Raw genomic sequence first — 11270 nt, forward strand, 5'->3', positions numbered from 1 at the left:
GGGTGACAGAGTGAGATCCTGAGTGAGATACTGTCATATGAAATGAAAGAAATGAAATGAAATAATGAAATGAAATAAATGAAATGAAATGATGAAATGAAATGTGAGCTGAGATTGTGCCACTGCACTCCAGTCTGGGTGACAGAGTGAGATCCTGTCATATGAAATAATGAAATGAAATAATGAAATGAAATGAATAAATGAAATGATGGAATGAATTGTGAGCTGAGATTGTGCCACTGCACTCCAATCTGGGTGACAGAGTGAGATCCTGTCATATGAAATAATGAAATGAAATGAAACAAAATGAAATGAAGTGAAATGAAATGAAATGAAATGAAATAAATGATGAAATGTGAGCTGAGATTGTGCCACTGCACTCCAGCCTGGGTGACAGAGTGAGATCCTGTCATATGAAATGAAATGAAATAAATGAAATGAATGAAGAAATGAAATGATGAAATGTGAAGTGAGATTGTGCCACTGCACTCCAGGCTGGGTGACAGAGTGAGATCCTGTCGAAAGAAATGAAATGAAATAATGAAATGAAATGGAAATGAAATGAAATGAATAATGAAATGAAATGATGAAATGAAATGGTCCCAAAGCCACTGAATATCAGGCAACAAAATACAGTGTTCCGTGAGTCATGGGAAACAAGGAGAGTTCGAAGGGATGATGGTTAATGGTACAAAAATATAGTTAGATAGAAGGAATAAGATCAAGTATGATACCACAACAGGTGACTATAGCCAACAATAACTTATTGTACATTTTAAAGTAACTAAATTATAATTGGATTGTTTGTAACACAGGAAAGGATAAATGCTTGAGGTGATGGATAACCCATTTACCCAGATATGATTACTACACATTGTATGCCTGAATCAAAATGTTTCATATACTCTATAAATATGTACATCTACTAAGTACCCACAAAAATTAAAAATTAAAAAATTTTTAAATGAAAAATAAAAAAAAAACAAGGCAAGTTCTAAAAATTGCGCAATGGATTTCCTGTAGAAAGTTTCCAGACTGTGACACAGGAAGGAGAACACCAGGCAGATCCTGGCAGACTCCCTTACTATAGAGGAGACAGAACTGGAAGTCCAGGGAGGCCAAGACATACAGAGTCTACAGAGTACCAGAGCAGAGAGAGCTGCACAGAGAGGACTGCGGAGACCTGCAGAGCCTAATATGGCACTCACAGCTGTGAGGTTGAGGAACAGACCACCCAAAGGGATGACAAGGAATAGTCCCGAGAGCTCACACAGCAGGGAGATGGAGCCTGCTCCCAAAACCTCAATTTACAGGGCAATGATTAAAGTACTAAGAATGATGTTACCCAGTATTGGTGAAAAATTAGCGACAGACGAATTGTTGCTTTCATCCCAGCAACAAAGCTTAAAAGCAAGACCCGAAAGGATTAAACTACTTATAAGTAACTTATCACAGAGATCAAAGCTCAAGAATATATATATATATATATTTTAATTTTTGTATTTCTTTTATTATACTTTGTTTTAGGGTACATGTGCACAACATGCGGGTTTGTTACATATGTATACATGTGCCATGTTGGTGTGCTACACCCATTAGCTCGTCATTTAATGTTAGGTATATCTCCTAATGCTATCCCTCCCCCCTCCCCCAACCCCACAACAGTCCCCGGTGTGTGATGTTCCCCTTCCTGTGTCCATGTGTTCTCATTGTTCAATTCCCACCTGTGAGTGAGAACATGCGGTGTTTGGTTTTTTGTCCTTGCAATAGTTTGCTGAGAATGATTGTTTCCAGCTTCATCTATGTCCCTACAAAGGACATGAACTCATCATTTTTTATGGCTGCATAGTATTCCATGGTGTATATGTGCCACATTTTCTTAATCCAGTCTATCATTGTTGGACATTTGGGTTGGTTCCAAGTCTTTGCTATTGTGAATAGTGCCGCAATAAACATACGTGTGCATGTGTCTTTATAGCAGCATGTTTTGTAATCCTTTGGGTATATACCTAGTAATGGGATGGCTGGGACAAATGGTATTTCTAGCTCTAGATCCCTGAGGAGTCGCCATACTGACTTCCACAGTGGTTGAACTAGTTTACAGTCCCACCAACAGTGTAAAAGTGTTCCTATTTCTCTACATCCTTTCTAGCACCTGTTGTTTCCTGACTTTTTAATGATTGCCATTCTAACTGGTGTGAGATGGTATCTCATTGTGGTTTTGATTTGCATTTCTCTGATGACCAGTGATGATGAGCATTTTTTCATGTGTCTTTTGGCTGCATAAATGTCTTCTTTTAAGAAGTGTCTGTTCATATCCTTTGCCCACTTGTTGATGGGGTTGTTTGTTTTTTTCTTGTAAATTTGTTTGAGTTCATTGTAGATTCTGGGTATTAGCCCTTTGTCAGATGAGTAGATTGCAAAAATTTTCTCCCATTCTGTAGGTTGCCTGTTCACTCTGATGGTAGTTTCTTTTGCTGTGCAGAAGCTCTTTAGTTTAATTAGATCCCATTTGTCAATTTTGGCTTTTGTTGCCATTGCTTTTGGTGTTTTAGACATGAAGTCCTTGCCCATGCCTATGTCCTGAATGGTATTGCCTAGGTTTTATTCTAGGGTTTTTATGGTTTTAGGTCTAACATTTAAGTCTTTAATTAATCTTGAATTAATTTTTGTATAAGGTGTAAGGAAGGGATCCAGTTTCAGCTTTCTACATATGGTTAGCCAGTTTTCCCAGCACCATTTATTAAATAGGGAATCATTTCCCCATTTCTTGTTTTTGTCAGGTTTCTCAAAGATCAGATAGTTGTAGATATGTGGCATTATTTCTGAGGGCTCTGTTCTGTTCCCTTGGTCTATACCTCTGTTTTGGTATCAGTACCATGCTGTTTTGGTTACTGTAGTCTTGTAGTATAGTTTGAAGTCAGGTAGCGTGATGCCTCCAGCTTGATTCTTTTTGGCTTAGGATTGACTTGGCAATGCAGGCTCTTTTTTGGTTCCATATGAACTTGAAAGTAGTTTTTTCCAATTCTGTGAAGAAAGTCATTGGTAGCTTGATGGGGATGGCATTGAATCTATAAATTACCTTGGGCAGTGTGGCCATTTTCACGATATTGATTCTTCCTACCTGTGAGCAAGGAATGTTCTTCCATTTATTTGTACCTTTTATTTCATTGAGCAATGGTTTGTAGTTCTCCTTGAAGAGGTCCTTCACATCCCTTGTAAGTTGGATTCCTAGGTATTTTATTCTCTTTGAAGCAACTGTGAATGGGAGTTCACTCATGATTTGGCTCTCTGTTTGTCTGTTTTGTCTGTTATTGGTGTATAAGAATGCTTGTGACTTTTGCACATTGATTTTGTATCCTGAGACTTTGCTGAAGTTGCCTATCAGCTTAAGGAGATTCTGGGCTGAGACAATGGGGTTTTCTAGATATACAGTCATGTCATCTGCAAACAGGGACAATTTGACTTCCTCTTTTCCTAATTGAATACCCTTTATTTCCTTCTCCTGCCTGATTGCCCTGGCCAGAACTTCCAACACTATGTTGAATAGGAGTGGTGAGAGAGGGCATCCCTGTCTTGTGCCAATTTTCCAAGGGAATGCTCCCAGTTTTTGCCCATTCAGTATGATATTGGCTGTGGGTTTGTCATAGATAGCTATTATTTTGAGATACGTCCCATCAATACCTAATTTATTGAGAGTTTTTAGCATGAAGGGTTATTGAGTTTTGTCAGTAGGCCTTTCCTGCATCTATTGAGACAATCATGTGGTTTTTGTCTTTGGTTCTGTTTATATGCTGGATTACGTTTATTGATTTGCATATGTTGAACCAGCCTTGCATCCCTGGGATGAAGCCCACTTGATCATGGTGGATAAGCTTTTTGATGTGTTGCTGGATTTGGTTTGCCAGTATTTTATTGAGGATTTTTGCATCAATGTTCATCAGGGATATTGGTCTAAAATTATCTTTTTTTGTTGTGTCTCTGCCAGGCTTTGGTATGAGGATGATGCTGGCCTCATAAAATGAGTTAGGGAGGATTCCCTCTTTTTCTATTGATTGGAATAGTTTCAGAAGGAATGGTCCCAGCTCCTCTTTGTACCTCTGGTAGAATTTGGCTGTGAATCCATCTGGTCCTGGACTTTTTTTGGTTGGTAAGCTATTAATTATTGCCTCAACTTCAGAGCCTGTTATTGGTCTATTCAGAGATTCAACTTCTTCCTGGTTTAGTCTTGGAAGGGTGTATATGTCCAGGAATTTATCCATTTCTTCTAGATTTTCTAGTTTATTTGCATAGAGGTGTTTATAGTATTCTCTGATGGTAGTTTGTATTTCTGTGGGATCGGTGGTGATATTCCCTTTATCATTTTCTATTGCATCTATTTGACTCTTCTCTCTTTTCTTCTTTATTAGTCTTGCTAGTGGTCTATGAATTTTGTTGATATTTTTAAAAAACCAGCTCCTGGCTTCACTGATTTTTTGAAGGATTTTTTGTGTCTGTATTTCCTTCAGTTCTGCTCTGATCTTAGTTATTTCTTGCCTTCTGCTAGCTTTTGAATGTGTTTGCTCTTGCTTCTCTAGTTCTTTTAATTGTGATGTTAGGGTGTCAATTTTAGATCTTTCCTGCTTTCTCTTGTGGGCATTTAGTGCTATAAACTTCCCTCTACACACTGCTTTGAATGTGCAGAATGGACATCCACACCAAAACCCCATCTGGACGTCACCATCATCAAAGACCAAAGGTAGATAAAACCACAAATATGGGGGAAAAGCAGAGCAGAAAACCTGGAAACTCTAAAATCAGAGTGCCTCTCCTCCTCCAAAGGGACGCAGCTCCTCACCAGCAATAGAACAAAGCTGGACAGAGAATGATTTTGATGAGTTGAGAGAAGCAGGGTTCAGATGATCAAACTACTCTGAGCTAAAGGAGGAAGTTGAACCCACAGCAAAGAAGTTAAAAACCTCAAAAAAAAATTAGATGAATGGCTAACTAGAATAACCAATGCAGATAAGTCCTTAAAGGACCTGATGGAGCTGAAAACCATGGCACGAGAACTACGTGATGAATGCACAAGCCTCAGTAGCCGATTCGATCAACTGGAAGAAAGGGTATCAGTGATGGAAGATCAAATGAATGAAATGAAGCAAGAAGAGAAGTTTAGAGAAAAAAGAATAAAAAGAAATGAACAAAGAAATATGGGACTATGTGAAAAGACCAAATCTATGTCTGATTGGTGTACCTGAAAGTGATGGGGAGAATGGAACCAAGTTGGAAAACACTCTGCAGGATATTATCCAGGAGAACTTCCCCAATCTAGCAAGGCAGGCCAACATTCAGATTCAGGAAATACAGAGAATGCCACAAAGATACTCCTCGAGAAGAGCAACTCCAAGACACATAATTGTCAGATTCACCAAAGTTGAAATGAAGGAAAAAATGTTAAGGGCAGCCAGAGACAAATGTCAGCTTACCCACAAAGGGAAGCCCATCAGACTAACAGTGGATCTCTTGGCAGAAACTCTACAAGCCAGAAGAGGGTGGGGGCCAATATTCAACAATCTTAAAGAAAAGAATTTTCAACCCAGAATTTCATATCCAGCCAAACTAAGCTTCATAAGTGAAGGAGAAATAAAACACTTTACAGACAAGCAAATGCTGAGAGATTTTGTCACCACCAGGCCTGCCCTAAAAGAGCTCCTGAAGGAAGCACTAAACATGGAAAGGAACAGTCGGTACCAGCCACTGCAAAAACATGCCAAATTGTAAAGACCATCGAGGCTAGGAAGAAACTACATCAACTAACGAGCAAAATAACCAGCTAACATCATAATGACAGGATCAAATTCACACATAACAATATTAACCATAAATGTAAATGGGCTAAATGCTCCAATTAAAAGACACAGACTGGCAAACTGGATAAAGACACAAGACCCATCAGTGTGCTGTATTCAGGAAACCGAGCTCACGTGCAGAGACACATATAGGCTCAAAATAAAGGGATTGAGGAAGATCTACCAAGCAAATGGAAAACAAAAAAAGGCAGGGGTTGCAATCCTAGTCTCTGATAAAACAGACTTTAAACCAACAAAGATCAAAAGAGACAAAGAAGGCCATTACATAATGGTAAAGGGATCAATTCAACAAGAAGAGCTATCTATCCTAAATATATATGCACCCAATACAGGAGCACCCAGATGCATAAAGCAAGTCCTTAGAGACGTACAAAGAGACTTAGACTCCCACACAATAATAATGGGAGACTTTAACACCCCACTGTCAACATTAGACAGATTAACAAGACAAAGTTAACAAGGATATCCAGGAACTGAACTCAGCTCTGCACCAAGCGGACCTAATAGACATCTACAGAACTCTCCACCCCAAATCAACAGAATATACATTCTTTTCAGCACCACACCACACCTATTCCAAAATTGACCACACAGTTGGAAGTAAAGCACTCCTCAGCAAATGTAAAAGAACAGAAATTATAACCAACTGTCTCTCAGACCACAGTGCAATCGAACTAGAACTCAGGATTAAGAAACTCACTCAAAACTGCTCAACTACATGGAAACCGAACAACCTACTCCTGAATGACTACTGGGTACATAACGAAATGAAGGCGGAAATAATGATGTTCTTTGAAACCAATGAGAACAAAGACACAACATACCAGAATCTCTGGGACACATTCAAAGCAGTGTGTAGAAGGATATTTTTATGAATACAAACATGAACCACCCAATAAGGTAAATTCCACAATTTCCTGCATCCAATAAAAAATTACCAAGCTTGCAAGGGGGGAGCAGGAAAATACAACTTACACGAGGAGAAAAATCTTCAGTTGCAACTGACTCAGAAATGGTATCAGTGGTAGAATTACTAGACAAGAACTTTATTAAAATAGTTATTTTAACCATATGCCGTATCTTCAAGAAGCTAGAAGAGAATTTGAATGTGTTAGGTAAAGCCTAGAAGATATTTAAATGCCCAAATCAAAGTTCTAAAGATGAAAAATACATTGGATGGGATTAATGGCAGATTAGACATTGCAGGAAAAAAAGATCAGTGAACTTGAAGACATAATGAAAGAAACTATCCAGAATGAAACAGAAAGAAGACTGTACAAATGAACAGAACATCAGAGAGGTGAGCTGTAGGACAACCTCAGATGTCCTAATATATGCATAATCGGAGCCACCAAAGGAGGGGAACGTGGGGGGTTTTGAAGAAATAATGGCTAAAAAATTTCCAAATTTGTTGAAAACAATAAATCCACGATTCAAGATGTTTAAAAAACCCTAAGCAAAAGAAACATGAAGAAAACTATACTAAGGTGAATGGATCAAGACCAGAGATAAAGAGAAAAATATTTTAAAAGCAGATGGGGTGAGGGCGAGGGCGAGGGCGGGGGCGGGGGCAGGGGCGAGGGCGAGGGTGGGGGCGAGGGCAGGGGTGGGGGTACTAAACATGTTCCATACAGGAAGAAAGATAAGCATAGATACAGATGTCTTTTAGGAATCAATGCAAGCTAGAAGACAGTGGATTTTCTATAAGGAAAAATTATTGTCGACATATTTTTTTTTTACCCAGCAGAAATATTTTTTCAAGAATGAAATTGAAATAGAGTTGTTTAGATAAACAAAAACTGAAAGAACTCATTACCACGGACCTGCACAACCAAAACCTTAAAAGAATATCTTTAAATAGAAGGAAAATTATACCAGATGGAATCATCAGTCTATCAAAGGCATGAAGAAACATTAATGTCGTGACGTTTTTCCTAGATCTTTGAAAGAGATAATTGAATATTTCAAGGACATAATACAAATAAATTAAGGTGTTTAAAACCTACACAGAAGTTAATTGTAACACAAAGACTGGGGGAGGAAGTGGAAGTAGACTTGTGAAGTTCTTATACAGGTGTAGCATATGACTTCAGAATAGACTGTGATAAGTTAGAGATGTCATCTACACACCCCCAAAACAATCACTAAAATAACCCAAGAGTTTTATCTGATGAACCAACAAAAGTTGAAGTGAAGTCATAAAACATAATCAGTTCATCCAGAAGAAAGCAAGAGGAAAATGACAACAAAGAACAAATAAATAGCAAGATACAGATTTAAACCTAACACACACACACACAGACACACACACACATTTTTTAGAGCTGGGGTCTTCTTTTGTCACCCTGGCTGGAGTGCAGTGGCATGATCATGACTCACTGCCGCCTCAAATTCATGAAAACTGGTAATTCCAGGTCTAAGAAGCTCAGTGAGCCTTATGCAGAAGAAGCAAAGTAAAATCACACCAAGGTACATCATAATCAGACTGCCAAAAAAAAAATGTAAACTTTCAGGAGAAATAGGATGAAATAAGAAAGAATGCATTGTCGCAGCGTTTTTATATTCAAACACATTTCTAAACAACAAAAGGAACCTTAGAATTACAAATGATGGCAAAACTCAGTAAATGTAAATTAATGATTTGTACATTCTATCATTACTAATACTATAAGTAAACACCAAAAAAGCACATAAGGTTTGAAATAAGAACTGTCCCTCACTTCCAACAACAAAAAATCATGAATATCTGTAAGATGTTACAGTGCTTTTCCTTTCCAATCACACTGCGTGTGAGTAAAATCTGCTCATGTGGTAGGAAGACTATAATACCTAATACCATCACTATCACCACCACACACAAATCCCTCAGAGAGAAAATGACTGAAGCTTCCCCAGAGATCATTGAAAAATTCAGAGTGAAGCAAAGAAAAATGTAAAACATTATAGCAACTCAAGTACATATATAATATCAATCCTTTTATTTAAATTATGGAACATTTCAAAGATAAAGTAGGGTGATTTTTTAAAATCCATTTCACGTTATCAAATCTTAATATTTGAACTTGTAAGCCCAAATTCTTTTTAAGAAACAATGAATTAGACACAGCTGAAGCCTCTGTTCTAGCTCTCTCCAATCCCACGGCCCTCCCTCTAGCCTCAGAAGCAATCATGCTCTGGCTCTGGTGGGTTACCACCACAGATATTTTTTACTACATAATCATGTATCCATAAGAAATATAAAGATTTATATTTTTAAACAATTGTATTTTACTTATCCAGACAAGAAGTGTATCTTTAGACCACTAAACAAAATAATTTACAGTATTAATAATATCTATATCCACATGCTAATGAATATAAGAAAACAATACATATATGGTGACAACTCTTTTTTTTTTGGTGATGGAGTCTTGCTCTGTCACCCAGGCTGGAGTGTAGTGGTGCAATCTGAGCTCACTGCAACCTCCGCCTCCCAGGTTCAAGTGATTATCCTGCCTCAGTCTACCAAGTAGCTGGGATTACAGGTGTGCACCACCACACCCAGCTAATTTTTGTATTTTTAGTAGAAGTGAGGTTTCACCATGTTGGCCAGGTTGGTCTCAAACTCCTGACCTCAGGTGATCCACCCACCTCAGCCTCCCAAAGTGCTAGGATTACAGGCGTGAGCCATTGCACCCAGCTGATAACTCTTTTTTTTAAAAAAACATTGAAACAACATAAATATGGAAATGAACTACTCACGTATGTTACTATATTGTGCATATCCTTCTGCAGCTTTTTTTCAGTTTTCTTTATGAGATTTACCTATGTTAATTCTTTTCAATCTAGTATGTTCATTTTTAATTGCTGTATAATATTCCACCACATGGATGTGAGTTTAATTATCCAATCTCTTGTTGGTTAACTTACATTCTGCATCGTCTTATGTTACTGCATATGTGTGATAACTGTGATAAAGTTTTTCCAAATTTCTTTGTACACATGTATTTTTTGGCTGAGGTATGTGCGTCTTCAACTTCAATAGAGAGTATAAAATTGCACTCCACTTTACCTAGCTGAGTTTCCACTGGCCCATATCTCTGCCAGCAATTCTGTCAGACTTACATTTTCACCAATCTGAAGATGATAGAACATTCATTTTAACTTTCATTTATCCACTAGTTTCTATTCAATTATCTTTTCCCATGTTTACTGACCGTTCCAATTTCTTCCTCTGTAAAGTAACTCTTCACATCCTATGCCCATTTTGTCTTAAGTTTTCCTTTTCATTACTAGGCTATTTTTCATATCCTGGATACTAATCATTAAGAAAAGTTTCCCTACAACAAGATCACAAAGACAGTTAGGTAGATTTTCTTTTAAATTTTTTGCAAGATTTCCTTTTCATATTTTAGTCTAATAATGTCAGAAAAGAAGGCCTAACACTCAAATGTCAGTTAAAAACTAGCTGAGTAAAAATGTGGTATGGCTGGGCGTGGTGGCTCACGCCTGTAATCCCAGCACTTTGGGAGGCCGAGGCAGGCGGATCACGAGGTCAGGAGATGGAGACCATCCTGGCTAACATGGTGAAACCCCGTCTCTACTAAAAATACAAAAAATTAGCTGGGCGTGGTGGCGGGCGCCTGTAGTCCCAGCTACTCAGGAGGCTGAGGCAGGAGAATGGTGTGAACCTGGGGGTGGAGCTTGCAGTGAGCCGAGATCGCGCCACTGCACTCCAGCCTGGGAGACAGAGCAAGATTCCGTCTAAAAAAAAAAAAAAAAGTGGTACATCCACACTACAAAGTACTAATTTAAAAAAAGATGAAGAATATTTCTATAAACAGATACGAAGTGATCTCTGAGATAAGTTTAAAAAGGTGCAAAATGGGCCGGTGCAGTGGCTCACACCTGTAATTCCCAACACTTTGAAAACACTTTGGGAGGCTGAGGCAGGTGGATTGCCTGAGCCCAAGAGCTCAGCCTGGGCAGCATGGCAAAACCCAGTCACTACCAAAAATACAAAAAAAATAGCTGGGTGTGGTGGCACACACCTGTGGTTCCAGCTACCCTGGAGGCTGAGGTGGGAAGACAGCTTGAGTCTACGAGGCAGAGGTTTCAGTGAGCCAAGATCACACCGCTGTACTCCAGTCTCAGTGACAGAGTGAGACCCCACCCCAGGTCAAAAAATAAATAAAGTGCACAATGGTGTATGCTGTCTTTTGTCTAAGGGAAGGAGAAAATATTCCTGCCTCAGCCTCCCAAGTGGCTGGGATTGCAGGCGTGAGCAACCATGCCTGGCTAATTGTGTGTGTGTATGTATATATGTGTATATGTATATATACATATATATATATATTTTTTTTTTTTTTTTGGTGGAGATGGGGTTTCTCCATGTTCATCGGGCTGGTCTCAAACTCTCGACCTCAGGTTATCCACACA

At 38.6% G+C, this 11270-nt stretch overlaps 1 pseudogene; it reads left to right on the forward strand.

The window, feature by feature from the left end:
- Positions 1-10959, forward strand: part of LOC129050378 (putative HERC2-like protein 3) — a 42397-nt pseudogene extending 31438 nt beyond the window's left edge.
- Positions 10960-11270: the final 311 nt, after the last annotated feature.

Source organism: Pongo abelii, chromosome 16 (genome assembly GCF_028885655.2).
Source record: "Pongo abelii isolate AG06213 chromosome 16, NHGRI_mPonAbe1-v2.0_pri, whole genome shotgun sequence".
NCBI classification, from domain to species: Eukaryota; Metazoa; Chordata; class Mammalia; order Primates; family Hominidae; genus Pongo; species Pongo abelii.